This window comes from Ambystoma mexicanum, chromosome 3q, assembly GCF_040938575.1.
Source record: "Ambystoma mexicanum isolate Mex_15411 chromosome 3q, UKY_AmexF1_1, whole genome shotgun sequence".
NCBI classification, from domain to species: domain Eukaryota; kingdom Metazoa; phylum Chordata; class Amphibia; order Caudata; family Ambystomatidae; genus Ambystoma; species Ambystoma mexicanum.
The window spans coordinates 270,118,127-270,134,530 of record NC_090926.1 but is presented as its reverse complement, the minus strand read 5'-3'; the positions used below and the strand labels follow the sequence as shown (position 1 = coordinate 270,134,530).

Below are 16,404 nucleotides of genomic sequence, written 5' to 3'. Positions count from 1 at the left end.
TACAAGTAATTTGGGGTTAGTGTGGGTTGATGGAAGGTGAGATAACTGGTTATAATAGCTTGGTTATTCCATATGATCGGGGTGTAATAGCAAGGAGTAGCAGGTCGTAAGAGACTCTGAAGTTTTACCTGAGGAGCAGGGTCTTGTTCCTTTTGGAACCGCGGGAGCTTTGGAGTGGTCCTGATGGTCTGGGCTGCCTTTCAAGTAGACTGTGGCAAAGCTCAGGAGGATAGCTCGGTGGCAACGTGCTCGCCTTGGAAGCAGGACTACACGGAGCACCATCATAGGTTCAATTCCCGGGTCCGCTCTTAGAAACGTCTGGGTTTTAAGTGCATTATAAATAACCTATCATATATAAAAAGAGCAGGTTTTTGGTTTTCCCTTTGCTTGCTAGTTTAGTCTCAAACCTTGTGAATGTCTGGCTCCTACAGAATTAAGTCCTACCTGAGCCTGCATGTTTTGTGGCTAAATAGGCTTACATTCACATAGTAGCTGCCTTATGTGATAGTCCGTTTTGAAGCGTATCCTGGCTCGGATGGGTAGTGTGTGTAATTCTCATAGGATTGGGAGATGTGAGAAAATGTCTTAATTTTGGCTATTGCAGCAGTTTGTTGAACTGCTCAGCAGGTTTGTGGCCAGTATGCCATTGAGGGGGCATTCCATCGGTCGAGGTGTGAACTTGACATAGATTTGCCCATGGATTGGAATCCATCAGGCGGGAGAGGGGGCTTTATCTTCCAGAGGAGTGCTACTCTATACCGGGTGGTTTAGGCTTGGTTTGTTGGTCAATTGCTGGAAGAAGAGCTCACTGTCAATAATGAACCTGAGTGATCTGGCACATAACTGAAGTGCGAATAATCAAGATGCAAGTCATTTTTGGCAAGCTTCGAAATGTCTGGAGTACAATTCACTTCGAGGTAAGCCAGAACTCCTACTTTGGGGATTCAAGGGACACATTCGGGGGACCTTCAATGTCTCTGCCCCCCCCCCCTGTCTTTTTTTGTTTCTTAAAATATCTTTTTGGAGTCGAGGGGGGCTTCTCCAGAAGTCCCATTGCCACTATGACCTTTTTTACCTACTATAAGGTATTGGGTTGTCCCTAAATTCCCCAGTCCCGGGGATGCCCCTCAGGCATCCCATTTCTGCAATATAGTGATTGAGTCACTATTTCATGTTAAGGAATCGGTTTGTGGTGGCTGTGCTTTAATGTTGGCTTTACCAAGGGTGCCCGCCATTTCACAGCATTGGTAGCCAAATGCACCTCTTTGGTAGCCATTGGGGCACCAAAGGTTTCTTGTAAATCCTGCTCCCAGCTGTTCTGTTTTCTAAGGCTTCCCTTTGTCTAGGTGACCACAAGGTGGCCTCAAAACCCTCATAAGGTGGCCCTTATGACTATGTGGACTCTTTGTGAGCACATCATGGCTGCCTCCTTACTGGTCCTAACTGGTTTAGGATGGTAGAGGATTAGGCTAGCCCTCTCACTTAATGTGGGGGTGGCTTTAGCTGGGTGGTAGTCCCAGTGATTACCAGTTTGTTTGGTTACCTGAGCCATCTGCCTCTGGTACCTTTTTGTGATTGGCTGGCTGGCCTTTGGCCAAGCACCTTTCACAGAAGTATTTATGTTCTACCCTGCCCCAACTCACTCTTGCTGCTTTGTTCCTGGAACTTGGAGGTGACCGGTCTGCCGGCCTGCCAGAGGAGTTTTCCTACTGTTTCTTCCGTTTTTTTTTCATACAAAAATATAGTTCTAATTTAAAATAACATAATAATGAACAAATTCCTCTGAAATGACAGCAAAATGGATTCCATATGAAGTCGAGTTACTGGGCGATCAGGCTAGGAGCAAAACAGCAAACACTAGAGTTACACCCTCCAACATCAGGATAGACCAAACCAGTCTTTTCACTGGCATAGCTGAAGGACAAAAGAACCAGGTGCCCCCCCCCCCCGCCCCTTACCATCCGTGCAGGTCCTCTCATCACCCTCTAAGCAGGACCTCCATGTATTCAAAGTCTCCTCCAGCTGCTCACTCAGCACTTGCAGCTATAGAACAGTTCTTGAACAAGACAATATATCTTGGCTCAAGCTTTTTCCTGATTGGCATCTGTTGTAGATACCCAAAATAGGAGGTGTGAGAGGAGGGTAGAGAATGCTTGAAATAAAAATGGAAGCCAGGTTCAAGACTGGAAGTCGCACCTTCAAGGACCGATTTCCTGAGAAGCAAAAGTGTTTGCTACCACAGCTATGCACCCAGAAGTACGTGATAGTACTACCCAGGACTGTCAGGACAGGTTCAAGCTAGTTTTGATGAGTTGACTACAATTAAAATATTCTCGCTCACTATATGCTATGGCTGACTCAATGAAAAAAGTTATTTAAAAAAAAAAAAAAGAAACTGTACAAGAACTTTCTAAACCACCAAAATAAAAGACCAGTGTCAGTAACCCCCCTACCCCCATCATTGGTAGCTGGATGTTGGCCTTCATTACGCAGTTATAAGAGTGCATTGTCGGCATGGGGGGGAAAGGAGAAAATAAAAAAAATCTATGATGAAATTCTAAAACTGAAAAACACTAATTAAAAATCGTGGCATACCTGGACATGTGAAAGTATGTTGTGCACATGTTTCGGGCAGTACCAACTATCAGTTCTGACATCCATTTCAAGAAGTTGTATGGAGTTGTAACTAAAAGGTGTTGCACAATCTGTATTTATCAAGGAGAGAAACACCACATCGCAAATGACTATTTCATCATTACTTATCAAAGCATTTAAATGGTTTGTAACAAAACTCATTGTAACAACGCAAAAGAGGTCTACACAACTCCCCCCCCCCCCCTTCTCCCTTCCAAAAACATGTATATTGCTGAAAAGGAAGCAAATGTCCAGGCAGCCTGACACACACGTGCCCTGCAAGCAGCGTCCCCAGGCTCCACGGCTCCAGCATGTCCTCTACTGTGCATGGCATGTAATCGTCTCGGTGTAATCCTTCTCCCACTTTGTTTTCGGTGGTGGCGGAGGCATTTTGTTCTCTGCAGTGCAGAGGAGCAGCTGGATGCCCCAGAATCATCATTCACAACAATCTAAACGTTTTACAATAAAAACCCAGAATGCTCAAAGGACAATCTTACAGCAAAGGAAGGGATTGGGGATTAAAAAGACATTGCTGTGGTTTCTATACAAGCATGGGGTAGGAGAAATGTGCGCAGGCATCGTGCTTATTGGGTGGGAGGGGGCTGGACCTCCAGCCCTAGTGGAATGACGCAGCCTGGGGCCCATTAACACATTTCAAAGGCGAGGGTCAAGTTCACATCGAAGACAAAACTGTTGCAGTTTACGAACAAGCCAACCAAACTGGTACTAAATAAATGTCATCAAGAATTGGCGTTCAGGTGCTAGAACTCGCGGAAACCCACCCAAGAAAGATCTATTGAAGTACAGCGCCCTTCTTGCAGTTCTTAAGTGTGGGACGAGAAGAAGAAGAAAACCCCACTCCTGGATCCAGGGCAGAGAGACACATAGGGAAGTAAACTTCATTCGACGGAAGTTCAAATAATAAACATGCACCCAGAGTAAAAATGAAAAACTGTAAACCATGTATCTGTTCACTGCGTAAAACGTATATCCTTGAAGATCAGCTGGTCACTAAAACGGAGCTCACATAGAGCACTGCGTAAAAGGTTTAACTAGTCAGTGTGAAGCTTTGTGCGAACTTCATACCAAATATATGTCTTAAATGCCTACTCAGTAGGGCAGGGATGCGCAACCCGTGGTTCTCCAGATGTCCCGGGCCACGTCTCCCATGATCCCCCTCCACTATAGTGGGCCGGGATCATGGGAGTCGTAATCCAAAACCCCTGAAGAACCAACATTTGTAAACTCACTCCTTCTGCAGGAAATGCTTAATGTAACCAGACTGTTTTACATCCCTGTTCCAATGGCGGCATCAGCACACGCAAATAAGTTATGTACACACTTTTCCAGGTTGTAGGGCACGTGAGAGGAATGCATTTCCCAAGAAAGGAGATCAAGAAGTTCAAGGAGCTAGTTTGGTAGAGACCCTTCCTCTGCCATCCCTCCAGAAAAGGTCCCCCACCACACCTCCAATTCAAGAGCTCTTGGGGCGTCTTCAGAAGACCGGGGAATCGCAGAAGGTGCAGGGATCCTGCAGAAGCCTCTGTAGCCACTCGGGATCTTCGGGGACCGAATGCCTTGCAATGCTGTCCTGCATCAGACACCTTCTGTAGATCATGCTCTGGCACGCCTGGTAGGTTAAGAAGCACCTCTGCCAGATGTGTCCTTTGGAGCAGACGGCCTGCTTGCGATCCGTGAACGGCAGGACCTCTTTGCACAGGCTGCAGTGCTCCGGGAACGTCCGTTTGTTCATCTTCTTTAGGACATGCCCGATCAGCACCCGAGCAGTGCGATCTTCATACTCCTCATCAGAAGTTAGGAAATCACACACCCCTCTCGTGGGGATGGTTGTGTTCTCAGCAATAAGAGTGTGCAAGTACACCTCTCCAAGGACACGCTTCATGTGTTCTCGTATTAAATGCATTTCCGCTGCTTCGATCTTCCCTTGAGTCTCCAGAAGCTTCTCTTCCATCAACTCTTGTCCTTCTGACTCGCCAGAGGGGGGGCTACAGAGGGGGCTGCATCTAAAGCCGTTTCTTCCACTGGCCCCTCTTTGGCTTCTTGTTCTGCGGTCTCAGTGACCTCTAGCGCACTAGCATCAGTGATCAGGACTTTGCTTTCATCGTGAGAAGGCCTCCAAAGAACCTCAGAGGGAGACTTCTTCAAAGATTGGCAATATATTCTCAACAAGAACAACCGCAAACACCAAAGGTACGTGGCCCCATCCTCAATCTTTTTGACTAAAGCTTACTGTAAGAATTGGGGGATTTGTTTCTTTCAAAATTTTCCAGCGTACTATGTCTGTCAAATCCACTTGTTTAAACAGGTTTTGCACAGGAGACTCTAAAAGCTGAGCAGCCACTTCCTCAAATGTTTTTAGCATAACAAACTGAACTTGGTACGTCTTAGTCCCTGGGTGAAGGCCATTGTTCATCCCTTCAGTGGTGATGCAAGCAAGGTAGGCACCACATGGACTCACAGTAATACCATGGGTCTTCATAGAGCCGAAGATTTCATTCAACTTGATCAACTGGTGTTCGAACTTGAGTGCCACATCAATGAAGATGGGGATTAGCTGCCGCACCTTTGCATCACCCAAGCAGGTGTAAACAGTCCCATTTTGCTTGTCGGCCGTCATAGAAACTATGGGTAACGAGTGAAGTCCAGTTACATGAGAGTTATGAATATTTAGACCGACCTTGGTGATTAGAAGAAGGCACCAGAAGACGTAGGGCCCTCGCGCAGCAACCACAAGGCTACAGTTGCATTTTTGGTATGGGTGGTACAAAGGCAGGCACTGAATACTGTGCACAGGCATCTGGTCAGCATCCTGCCACAGGACCACGGGTTGCCTCAATGTGAAGTAACCTTTGACTGCCTTCAGGTGTGGTCCGTGGTTGCTTCCCACTATGAGACCACTCATTTTACGGTTGCAATGCTCATATTCCCACCAGGACAGCACACTTGGAGAACTAATTCCAGACTCTTTTGGTATATCACCCTTGCACAGCTTGAAGTTGGCTTCATACAGGCGTTCCCCGCAGAGTTCTGTAAGATCCACCAGTTGCACCCACTGAAGCCTGTTCAGGTTGGCATGAACAGTAAGCCTATTGTCCAGTGTCCAAGCAGCCAGCAGGCCACGCCCATTTGCATCAGAGCCCATTGGAGACCAGCTGATGTACTTAAATCCTCGCATGGACGGTAAGGATTTCCCTTCTGGGTTAAAAACTCTGTCCAGCATAAACGTCTGGCTGACTGATGGATTGCTGGAGTTGACAAACTTCTGTTTACATTCTGCCACTTCCTCTTTTATGCCAACCTTGAGCGCGCAAGCCTGCTTGGGCGCAGGCGGAAGCCCGCACTCGGGGCCGCCTCCCCCTCCGGTAGCACCGGCCCGGGGCTCGCTTTCTCCGACTCCAACATCTTCCTGTTTCTTCCATTTTTAAAGCCCTCTTTCACAAACCTGGTGGTATTCTCCCAGGCAGACCTCGAGAATCCCTTATTCAGGTGGCCAAGAAAGGGCTGACATGCTCAGATCCCAACCCTCTGGGTGAAAGAGCGAGAAGGGATCACCTGGATGGGGGATCTTGGGGTTGTGCTTGGGGGGGTCGGGGGGGAATGCCCCAGGTGAGACGCGGTATTATACCTAAGAGGAAGGTGAGGAGGATGGAGTCCCTGAGGATTTCATAGGCTGTACCACATCTGCCTTCCTTCCTCATCACATCTCTCTTGCCCAAATCCCCTAGGATCCCGAACCCCTATACAATCGAACTATCCGAATACTCCCAGTTATTCAACAGGGAGGCGGGAGCCGGCTCCATCTACAGGGCCCACATGGAGGCCTCTTCCACTCTCTGAGCCTCCCAGGGCTGATCATTGCTTGCAGTGGCCTGGCTGGCCCTTTCTGACTATTTCTTCACCCTACAGAGCACGGATGTTACTGCAGGGTAAGCCCTGAACTGTGGTGTGCATTTTGCGAGTGAAGTGGAATTCCCCCCCCCTCAAAACAGTCAAAATCATTTTTGTTTTTGTTGGATGGCGACGGTCTGCACATAGCTGCTTTCTTCATACTTGCAGCACCCAGCTTGTGGGTGTGTCCCTTTTGCCTGCTGTATTACATTGAAGCACACTGCTTTTCAGGACCCTCCAAGATGGCCTCACTATCTTCTTTGTCCTGATATCCTCCTGTCTGGCCTGACTCCCAGCCCCATTAGTTGCCTGGGCCTTCATTGCCCAATCGGACAATCGGAGCAACCAGGAGGCGGGCTCCATCTAATAAGGCCCCTGTCAGCTTCCCTGTCCGATGACAGGCCTCTACTACAGCCCAACCCTCCTTGAGGTTGTCATCCCTGAACTACTGGACTACCATGACTCTGCCACCTCACTCCGCATGGGTACCCTCATCTCTGCCTGTACTCTCAGCTTCTCCCTGTTATGTACTAAATTAAGTTGTTTCTGTACTCACCTTTACCCTCTTACTCCCACTTCATTTCCTTAACATGGTCATACATGTAACTTGAAAGTCAAACTTGGCTGTACTTTGCATTTAACTTGCCCATTGACTGTAACCTGCTAGCCCAGTGACTGTTCCATACCGCTGTACTTGCATACCCCTCCCTCTGCCCCCTCTCTTCCCACCCATGGCGCTTTGTTTCTCCCATCTATTCCAACTGCTTCTCTATCAACTATCCATCCCTTCTCACTAAGTCTGCAAAGAAGTTTAAAAGGGATATCTTGGCCTCTAAGCCTGGTCTCCCTATCGCCGATACCTATTCCAGCACCTTTTCCAGGCAGACCCTCACCGACATCCTCTTTGTCATTCCTTCCACAGATTTTTTGACCCCGCATATGATCACTGTGCTCTGTCCTGTCTCCTCCTCCCATTAATGGTGGCACTCGCTGGGAAGGCCTCATGGCTTCCTTCGACTCCTCCAGAGTCATCCTTAATGTCCATCTTAATGGCACCGTCATGGTCCAAGGTCCTCGGGCAAATCTCCTCTTGATAGGCGTTTCCCTAGCCTTATCAACTTCCTTTCATCTCTGGATGTCCCTTCCTCTCATTCCTTGGCTACCTTGCCCACTCCTCCTCTGCCCCACTTCAGGCTACCTCCACTCCTCCGCAGGGTGTACCTCTGATTTTTACCCCTACCCGGAAGGTCTTTAAGGCTGGCAACCTTCTGCATCTTGCCACTCTCGCTCTGCTGTCAAACACTACTGTGAATTCTGCCACCTCCTCGAAGAACTGGACCTTGATGTCCTCGGTCTTACTGAGACATGGTTCAAGGCCAGCTCTGTCACAAGCTTTGACATTCTCCTTCCTGATGGCTAAAAAATCCTCTCCGCACCCAGATCCGCCCGGAGGTGGTGTAGCCCAGATCTTGCCTGAGTGGATTCCTGCCACTATCATTCCCACTCAGATCTACCCCTCTTTTGAATGCCTTGTCTGCAGGCTCTCAATCTCTCCTGGCCACTCTCTTACTGTTGCTACTCTCCATCGGCCCCCTGGTCAAATCACCTCTCTTCTCTCCGAGTGGGCTGACCTCTCCTCCCTCCAGCCCTCAACCACTCAACTCCTCTTCCTTGGTGACCTCAACATCCATCTCGATTCTCCCTCTCTCTCATCTTTGCTCTTTCGCAACCTCTGCGGTTCCCTCTCTCTCTCTCTCTCTCTCTCTCTCTCTCTCTCCTCCCTGGCCCGACGCATTCTGCTGGTCACACACTTGATGTCTTGATCTCCTCTGGCTTCCCCCTCTCGATCCCTCTGACTACTCTTCTCTCCTGGAGTGACAACTGCCTCCCTCCTCTCATCTCACTCTCTTCCTCCCAAGCCAAGCCTACCCCTACACTGCCACCCGCCTTCTCAGACATCCGGCCCATGAAGCGTGTGTCAGTTGAGGCTTTCACTGCCACCTTCTCTCCCTCCCCCCTCCCCCCTGCCCCCCCTTCCCTCCTCTGGCTGCCCATTTCTGATGCTCTTGCCCCTGTCATGAGGATCCGCTTGAAGTCCAAAGCCAAGTGCAATTCCTGTATGACTCTGACCTAGCTACACTTAAACGTAAGTGTAGGGCGGCTGACAGGAAATGGAGGGCTTCTTGTTCATCCTCTAACAAACTGGCCTGTCACCTGCTCCAAAGGCAATACCGACTCTCTGTCCTCACCAAGAAGAGAGACCACATTAAAGCCTGTGTCTCAGCGGCATCTAACTACTGAGCCGAACTCTTTAAAATCTGCAAGAAGCTGGCCAACCCTGTTGCAGTCTCTACCCCTCCTGTTGCCTCTCAGGCTTTTTGCAATGCCCTTGCCTCTCACTTTATCTCAAAAACCCAGGCCATCCTGTCCACCTTCTCCTCCCCTTCCCCTCCTCTCTTCATCTGTGCTTGCTGACACGCCCTCACCCACCCCCATTCTCATCCTTTCTTCTTTTCTCCCCCGATGAGGTCGCTAGACAAGTCTGATCTATGAAAGCCTTGTCTAAACAGGTTCATCCCTGTTCCTCTAAAACCATCACAGACCACATTGACACCTTGCTGACTTTTACAACCACTCCTTTGCCTCAGGATCCTTCCCCTCCCCTCTTAAGCACTCCCTTGTGCATCCTCTTCTCAAGAAACCCACAGCTGATCCTCCCTGTCCGGCTAACTATCGCCCAATTTCCATTACTCCCTTTCTGGGCAAACTCCTGGAAAAGCTGGCCATCTCCCAGCTTAACCTTCATTCTGATTCTGTCGGCTGTATCCATGATCACCAGTCTGACTTCATAGCTGCCAGAAGCACGGAAACTGCTCTACTGAACATCCGTGAAGATCTGCCCTCCAATCTTAATTTTTTTTTTTTAAACTCATTTTATTACTGGAGGTCAACACAGATTAAACTCATTGCACCTGCATATGTCGGTACATGCAATTCAACAGTTGTTAAAGACATAGCTCAGGTATCACAAACCAATTTACACAGACATTTCCTCATCAGAGGCCATTTCACATAAGTACATTCTAAACGGGGCCCATATGTCCTTGGGGCGACATCTCATTGTCAGTCATAGTATATTGTTCCTCACATTCGTTTACGTAGGCCAGATCTCGAATAAAATGTTCAGTTTTTGGCAGAGAGGTACTTGTCCAACATCTCAGTATGCACCTTTTGGCTACAACACATGCAACATTGAACAGCCGTCTGATCTTCTCACCTTGTTTTCCTATGTCTCCGAACAAATATTTCGATGGATGCATGCCCGCAGGGATTTGTGTAATGTCTTCAAGCATCTCCGCCACTTCTCTCCAGAATGCAGCAACAGGGGGGCATTCCCAATACATGTGATATGCTCCCGCTTGGCTATCTTTGCATTTAGGGCAGTCCCCAGAGTGAGTCATTGAGAACTTGGCCATCTTTGCAGGAGTGTAGTGTAACCTATTTAGGATTTTGATCTGAATAAGTCTTAGCCCTGCGTTCATGGATACCGCTTTGGTAAGCATACAATATTTCGCCTATTTTTCATCCGGGATATTTAAGTCCAGGTGGTCTTCCCATTTGGCTTTTACCTGAATTGTGGTGGGGGTGTGTAGTTGTACCAGTGCATAAAGTTTAGAGACTCCCAGCCCCGTACCAGATGTGGCGGCTTGTATACAAGAATGGGATGGTGGCTCGCCCAGAAAGGGTGGCCAGCGTGCACTGAATGCAGATTTCATCCTATGGTATTGAAGTGTTTTGGTTGCTTCCCCCGCCCCCTATTGCCTCCCTGAGTTCCTCGAGCATTACAAATCTGCCATTCGGGAACATGTCTCGCATTTGGATTTCCCTGTCTGGGTCCCAGTGCCTTTGTATTGTCTTATCCAATGTGGGTGGTATACCGGGGTATTTCCAAAGGGGTACATCTGGGTCGTATGAGGTATCTATCTTCAGTTTTTTATATAATGCCTTCCATGCGCTTACGGTGGTCCCAACTGGGTCAAAGGGACAAGGATCTTTGTATTGAGAATAAATTATTATAGAACGGAGGTCTATGGGATGTGCCGCAAACTTCTCAAGCCATATATGGGGCGATCTATCCTCGGGGTCATACCAGTGTTTCGCGAACTGCGCTTGTGCTGTAAGATAGTATAGCTCGAAGTCCTGTGCAGTTAGCCCCCCCTGTACAATAAGGTTCAGTGAGTTTTTCCCATTTCATTCTAGGGGTTTTCCCGTCCCACACAAAGGAGACCACCATTGTTCTTATTTTCTCAAAAAAGGTTTTGCCTGGCCAGATTGGTATATTAGTAAATAAATAAAGTAACTTGGGGAGTACGACCATTTTAAGGATCGCAACCCTGCCATTCAGGGATATGGGTAACTTGGCCCACGTTTGCAATTTTGCCTTCAAAGTCTGCATTATTGCTTCATAGTTGTCTGCAAAGAGTGTTTTTTTGTCTCGAGACACCAGTACGCCTAAATATCGAATGTGTCCGGTTGCCCACTTAAGGTTTCCAGTGGATCCTGGGCATGTGGTTTGAGGTGTCAGCTGTAGTATTTCGGATTTTTCGTTATTTATTTTATATCCCGAATATTTAGCAAATTCATTTATATCTTGCATTACAGGAATCGGGTTAGTCTCAGGGTTCCTAAGGTACAGTAAAGTATCATCCGTATATAAAGAGATCGATTGGGGCGGGCCGGACATTCTTATTCCTTTATCCCCGTGTTTTAGCCTAATCATTATGGCCATTGGTTCAATAGTCAGTGCAAATAATATTGGTGAGAATGGGCAACCCTGCCTGGTACCTCTGCCCAGTGCAAAGAACTCAGAGACCACAGTGTTTGTAAGGACCCTCGCCCTGGTTTTTCTGTACAGTAATTTAACATAGCTAATGAAATTGGGGCCCATTCCAAACCTTTCTAATACTTCAAAGAGGTACACCCAGGAAACCGAATCAAATGCTTTCTCGGCGTCCAGTGACACCGCTACAGCTTGAGCCTCTGGGTCGATCTGCACCATTATTGCAAACAGTCTGCGCAAATTGAACGCAGTGGATCTTGTAGGGATAAATCCGTTCTGATCCGGATGAATCAGAGACGGCATGTTTGGTAATAGTCTATTTGCCAGGACTTTAGCGAAAATGTTAGCGTCAACGTTAATGAGTGATAGTGGCCTGTACGATGACATATCCTGTGGGGGACGGTGGGGCTTCGGTAGTACTGTTATTACAGCTCCCCAAGTTCCAGCGCTTCATCCCATACTTTTAACAAGATTGAGGCAAGTTCCGTTTCAAATTCTTTGTATAGTTCCAACCCATCAGATCCTGGTGCCTTTCCTGAATGCAATGCTTTTATGGCTTCTATGATTTCTTCCTCCGTGATTGGGCTATCAAGAGCCAGTTTTGTGTCTGGTGGGAGGGTCGGGAATTCCAGGTCATTCAAGTATCCTTGTATTTCAGGTACAGTTTTCTCGTCTGCATTTGAATACAGTTTCTGGTAAAATTTCAGGAATTCAAGATTAATGGATCTACCCCCGGTCACCATTCCACTCTCCGTGCTATCAATGCATGTTATCGGAGTGTGTTGGCGGTCCGCCCTGATGATGTTGGCCAGAGCTCTTCCCGCCTTGTTCCCCTCCCCGTATCTGCGTGCCCTGGCTGGGGCTGCTATGTATTGCAGTTCTCTTGTGGCCAGCTTATTAAATTCCTTTAGGAGGTGATTTATTTCAGCTAAAGTATCCTTATTTCGGGTCTCGCTATAAGAGTTCTCTAATTGCCGAAGTCGCGTCTCTGTTTCAGTTAGTTTGTGTGTCACCGCTTTAAGCAGCCCCAAGGATTTGGAGATCAGAGTTCCCCTTACCCAGACCTTGAAAGCCTCCCATACTGTTGAATATGTATCAACTGTTGCCATATTGTTAAATAATTCTTCCATTTCTATATGTAATGCCTCTGTAACATTAGGGTCTTTCAGTATATGTGTGAGCATTCTCCATCTCTTCTGCGGTTTCGGGACATCCCCAAACATTAAGTCCAGGGATACTGGGGAATGATCTGATAATGTTCGTGGGTATATTTCACAACTTTCTAGCCCTCCCAGCATGTCTTCCGATACCCACCAATAATCTATACGAGATTCCGAGTTATGTATGCTCGAGTAGTACGTGTACTCCTTCGCACCTGGATGCAGTGCCCTCCAGGCATCTCGTAGCATCAGCTGCGGCATAACCTGATCTAGGACTATAGATGCTTTAGACCGCATCCGCTTGGCTCTGGAGGATCTGTCTAGATTTGGGTCTAGTAATAAATTGAAATCCCCCCCCAGATAATACTAGTAGTATCAAGTGTAATCAGTAATTCCAGTATATTGAGATAAAAGTCCGGGTCATCTATATTGGGGCCATAAGTGTTAACCAATGCAATCGATTTCCCCGCAACCTCTCCCCAAACCAGTACATATCTCCCCAGGGGGTCCTCTTTATGTCCTTTGGCCTGGAATCCCAGTGATGGATGTAGTATGGTCATGACTCCTCGTGCCTGAGTGGAATATTCTGTTTGGTATCTTTGCTTGCCCCATGCGGCCAGTATACTTGCATTGTTGGGGCCCTGTGTATGTGTTTCCTGTAACATGGCTATATGGGGTGAGTGTCTGTTAATGTAAGTTCCTATTTTCCTAGTTTTGGAGGGATTGTTCAGCCCCCTGACGGTCCATGACAGCAGTCTGATTTTCATCCCTTTGCCATTGTCAGTGCCACCCGCCATCGTATCTGTTCACCATTGCAGTGTTATCCAAATACCGTTCAACCTGCATAGCGCAATTATCTGTTCGACCTTCAATAAAGCAACTTTTCAACTGTTCAACAAAAGGTCCGTCTTCTCCCCTTCCGCCCGAACCCCCACCCCCATCATCCGCCCCAACTGGATGATTTAACCTTACAAACTGTTGGAGATCTCTTGGGGTTGCCATGTTGTCGCTGTATGGCCGCCCGCTCAAGCTCGCAGTCCGACTTCCACATTTTCCTGTGGTGCACCACCGCTTGTTTTGTCTTATTCCTGTTCCGTTTTTGGTGGTAGACATGTGCTTTGGTTCTTCTTGCATCAGAGTATCATCAGTCCGCCTCGGGGTGGGGTCCACCATTTTGATCCGGGCCTCGGCCTACTGTGGGCAGAGGTATATGTGACTCGATATAGGCCATTGCAGCCGCCGGATTCTCAAAGAAATGTGCTCTTCCTCTGGGCTGAATACGCATTTTGGCAGGGAATATTAATGCATACTGGACCTGACGTGCTCGTAAAAGTCTTTTCACTGGTTCGTAGGATCGTCGGTTGGCCTGTACGCCTGCCGAAAAATCCGGGTATATGTGGATACGGTTCTCCTCATAGTGTAGTGTACCTTGCTCACAAGCTTTTTTGAGAATCGCATCTCTGTCCCTGTAATTTAGGAGGCGCGCTATGATCGTGCGGGGCGGCGCCCCTGGTTTTGGTGTTGGAGCCAGTGTGCGATGTGCTCTTTCTATCAGAAAGTGTTCTGAGAAAATTTCAGGTCCGAAGAGGGTCTGTAGGAGAGCTTCTACTTGTTGTTCCATTGCTCCTTTGCCGAACTTTTCAGATACCCCAACAATTCTTAGGTTATTTCTTCTAGAATGAGATTCAAGATCCTCGCATTTAGACTGTATTCTGAGAAAGTTGTTTTTTAATTGCGTTATGTCTCGAGCATGACTTGCAATAGTGTCCTCGTTGTTACTCATTCTGCCTTCGGCTTCTGTTATTCTGGAGCTTTCTTTATCCACTCTGGCCTTCAATGACCCAATAGTTGAGACACTGTCATCCAGTTTCACATTTATCGCAAGGAAGCCATTTTGTACAATCGAGGTTAGCTTGTCGACCTCACTTACAACTTCAGTTCCGACGTTTGGGGCAGCGGATGTTTCTGCCATCGAGTCCATCCCTTGGCTGTTGGTGAACGAGTCCATTGGGCCCCTTTTCCTAGCCCCTGCTCCTTTTGTTGGTTTATCAGGCATTCGTGCTTGTCCTCGTGGCTAGGGCCAGCAGTCTATTCAGCACCACCTCCTCCTCGCAGCACTCACAACATGTGGCCTAATGGCGTTTTCGGTACGTGCCGCTTGACCGTCTCACAGGGTTAATGTGCCGTCCACACTACTCTCACGTTCCTGCCGTACCTTCGCTGTTCTCCTTCCCACCACCGACTCGTCGGCCGCCTCAGCTTGTGTTAAGCGTCCTTCGGTTCACTCGCTTGTTGGTGTCGTATCGCCGGACCTCTATGGTCTGCCTGCTAGAGCGTCTGCGATTGCTTCCAATATCCGTGTGGATCTGGGAGGCGGCCCGCGTCCCCCACTCTCACCGCCAACAGTTGCATGCGCTCTATTTCCATCCTAAAACAGCGTTTTTCTTCCGGATTTCTGCCGTTGAATGCAGGATTGTTCCGCTACAGCCTCCACTCTTCAAAATCATCCGTGGGGTGCTCCAAGTTAGGATCGTTTTAATAAGGATATTTGTCGTAACGGAGCTCGCGCTCTAGGCAGCCATTTTGTATCGCGCTCAACAGCGCCCATCTGCCCTCCAATCTTGACTCTTAACATTCCCTCTTGTCCTCATGCTACTCAATCTCTCTTCTGCCTTTTGACACGGTCAACCATACCATCCTGCACAACCGTCTCTCTGATAATCTGGGTATCACAGATCAGGCTCTGGCCTGGCTGACCTCTTTCAGCTCTGATCGACCCTCCCAGGTCATACTGGATTCCTTCCTATCATCTGTCTCCCTCTCTACCTGCTGTGTTCCCCAGGGGTCTAACCTCTCGCCCTGGCTTTTCAACCAATACCTGGCAACTCTCGCCCACTGCATTGCCATTTTCTGCTCAAATATCCAGTGCTACGCTGACAACACCCAACTCATTTTCAGGCTGCCCTCAGCCATCTCCTCTCCCTCTCTCATCTCTGATTGCCTTACTGCCATTCAAGATTGGTGTTCCGCCAATGATCTTTGTCTGAATGCCAGCAAGTCTGAGATCCTCCTCATCGGCACACCTTCTCCATCCTTTCCCCTCCCTCTCTGGCCGGCCTCCCTTGGCCCTCCGCCTGCCCCCACCTTCGAGGCTAAGAACCTCAGGGTCCTCTTTGATTCCACACGTTCCTTCTCCGCCCACATCTCTGATGTCTCTAAAAAGTCAACTTCCTACTGCACCTCCTCAGAGGTACTCTGCCCTTCTCTCCCTCCCCCAGAAGCTCACGGTCTCCCGAGCTCTGGTTCTCTCTAGGTTGGACTATTGTAACAGCCTCTTTCTAAACCTACATATCTCTACCCTCCACCCTCTGCAACTAATCCAGAACAGGACTGTGAGACTTGTCCTTGGCCTCAAGCGCTGAGATCGTATTTCTCCAGCTCCGAAATCTCTCCATTGGCTCCCAGTGGATGCAAGGATTACATTCAAAACCCTCTGCATTGTCCACAAGGCTTTCTGGGGCCTGGGTCCAAAATACTTTCAGCTATCCCTCCGCAAATACCTCCCCTCTCAAGTTCTTCGCTCCTCTACCTCTAACTCCCTCAGGGTCCGTTGCTTTTCAAAGAAACGAGCTGGGGGTAGATCTGTCTTCGTCTGGGGCCTCCCTCTGGAACAGCCTCCCTCTGGAACAGCCTCCCTGTCACTCTAAATCTTGAGGAGAACCATGTCCGGTTCCGGAAGCACCTCAAGATCTTCCTCTTTGCTTCTGCCTTCGCCCACCCTCTCCCCTGCTGATCTGCTCTCTTGGCACCGTGCACCTAGCCACCCTCTGTCCTCAGGCCCAGGCTGCTGCCAACCTCCCG

General features: G+C 48.4%; 1 protein-coding gene and 1 pseudogene across 1 annotated transcript in view; one reads left to right on the top strand and one right to left on the bottom strand.

Moving 5' to 3' along the window:
- The window catches only part of COQ10A (coenzyme Q10A), a 249,155-nt gene that overhangs the window by 198,547 nt on the left and 34,204 nt on the right, over positions 1 to 16,404 (top strand). The gene's annotated exons all lie outside the window — the stretch shown is intronic.
- On the bottom strand, positions 3,860 to 5,830 carry LOC138582352 (general transcription factor 3C polypeptide 4 pseudogene; annotated as a pseudogene).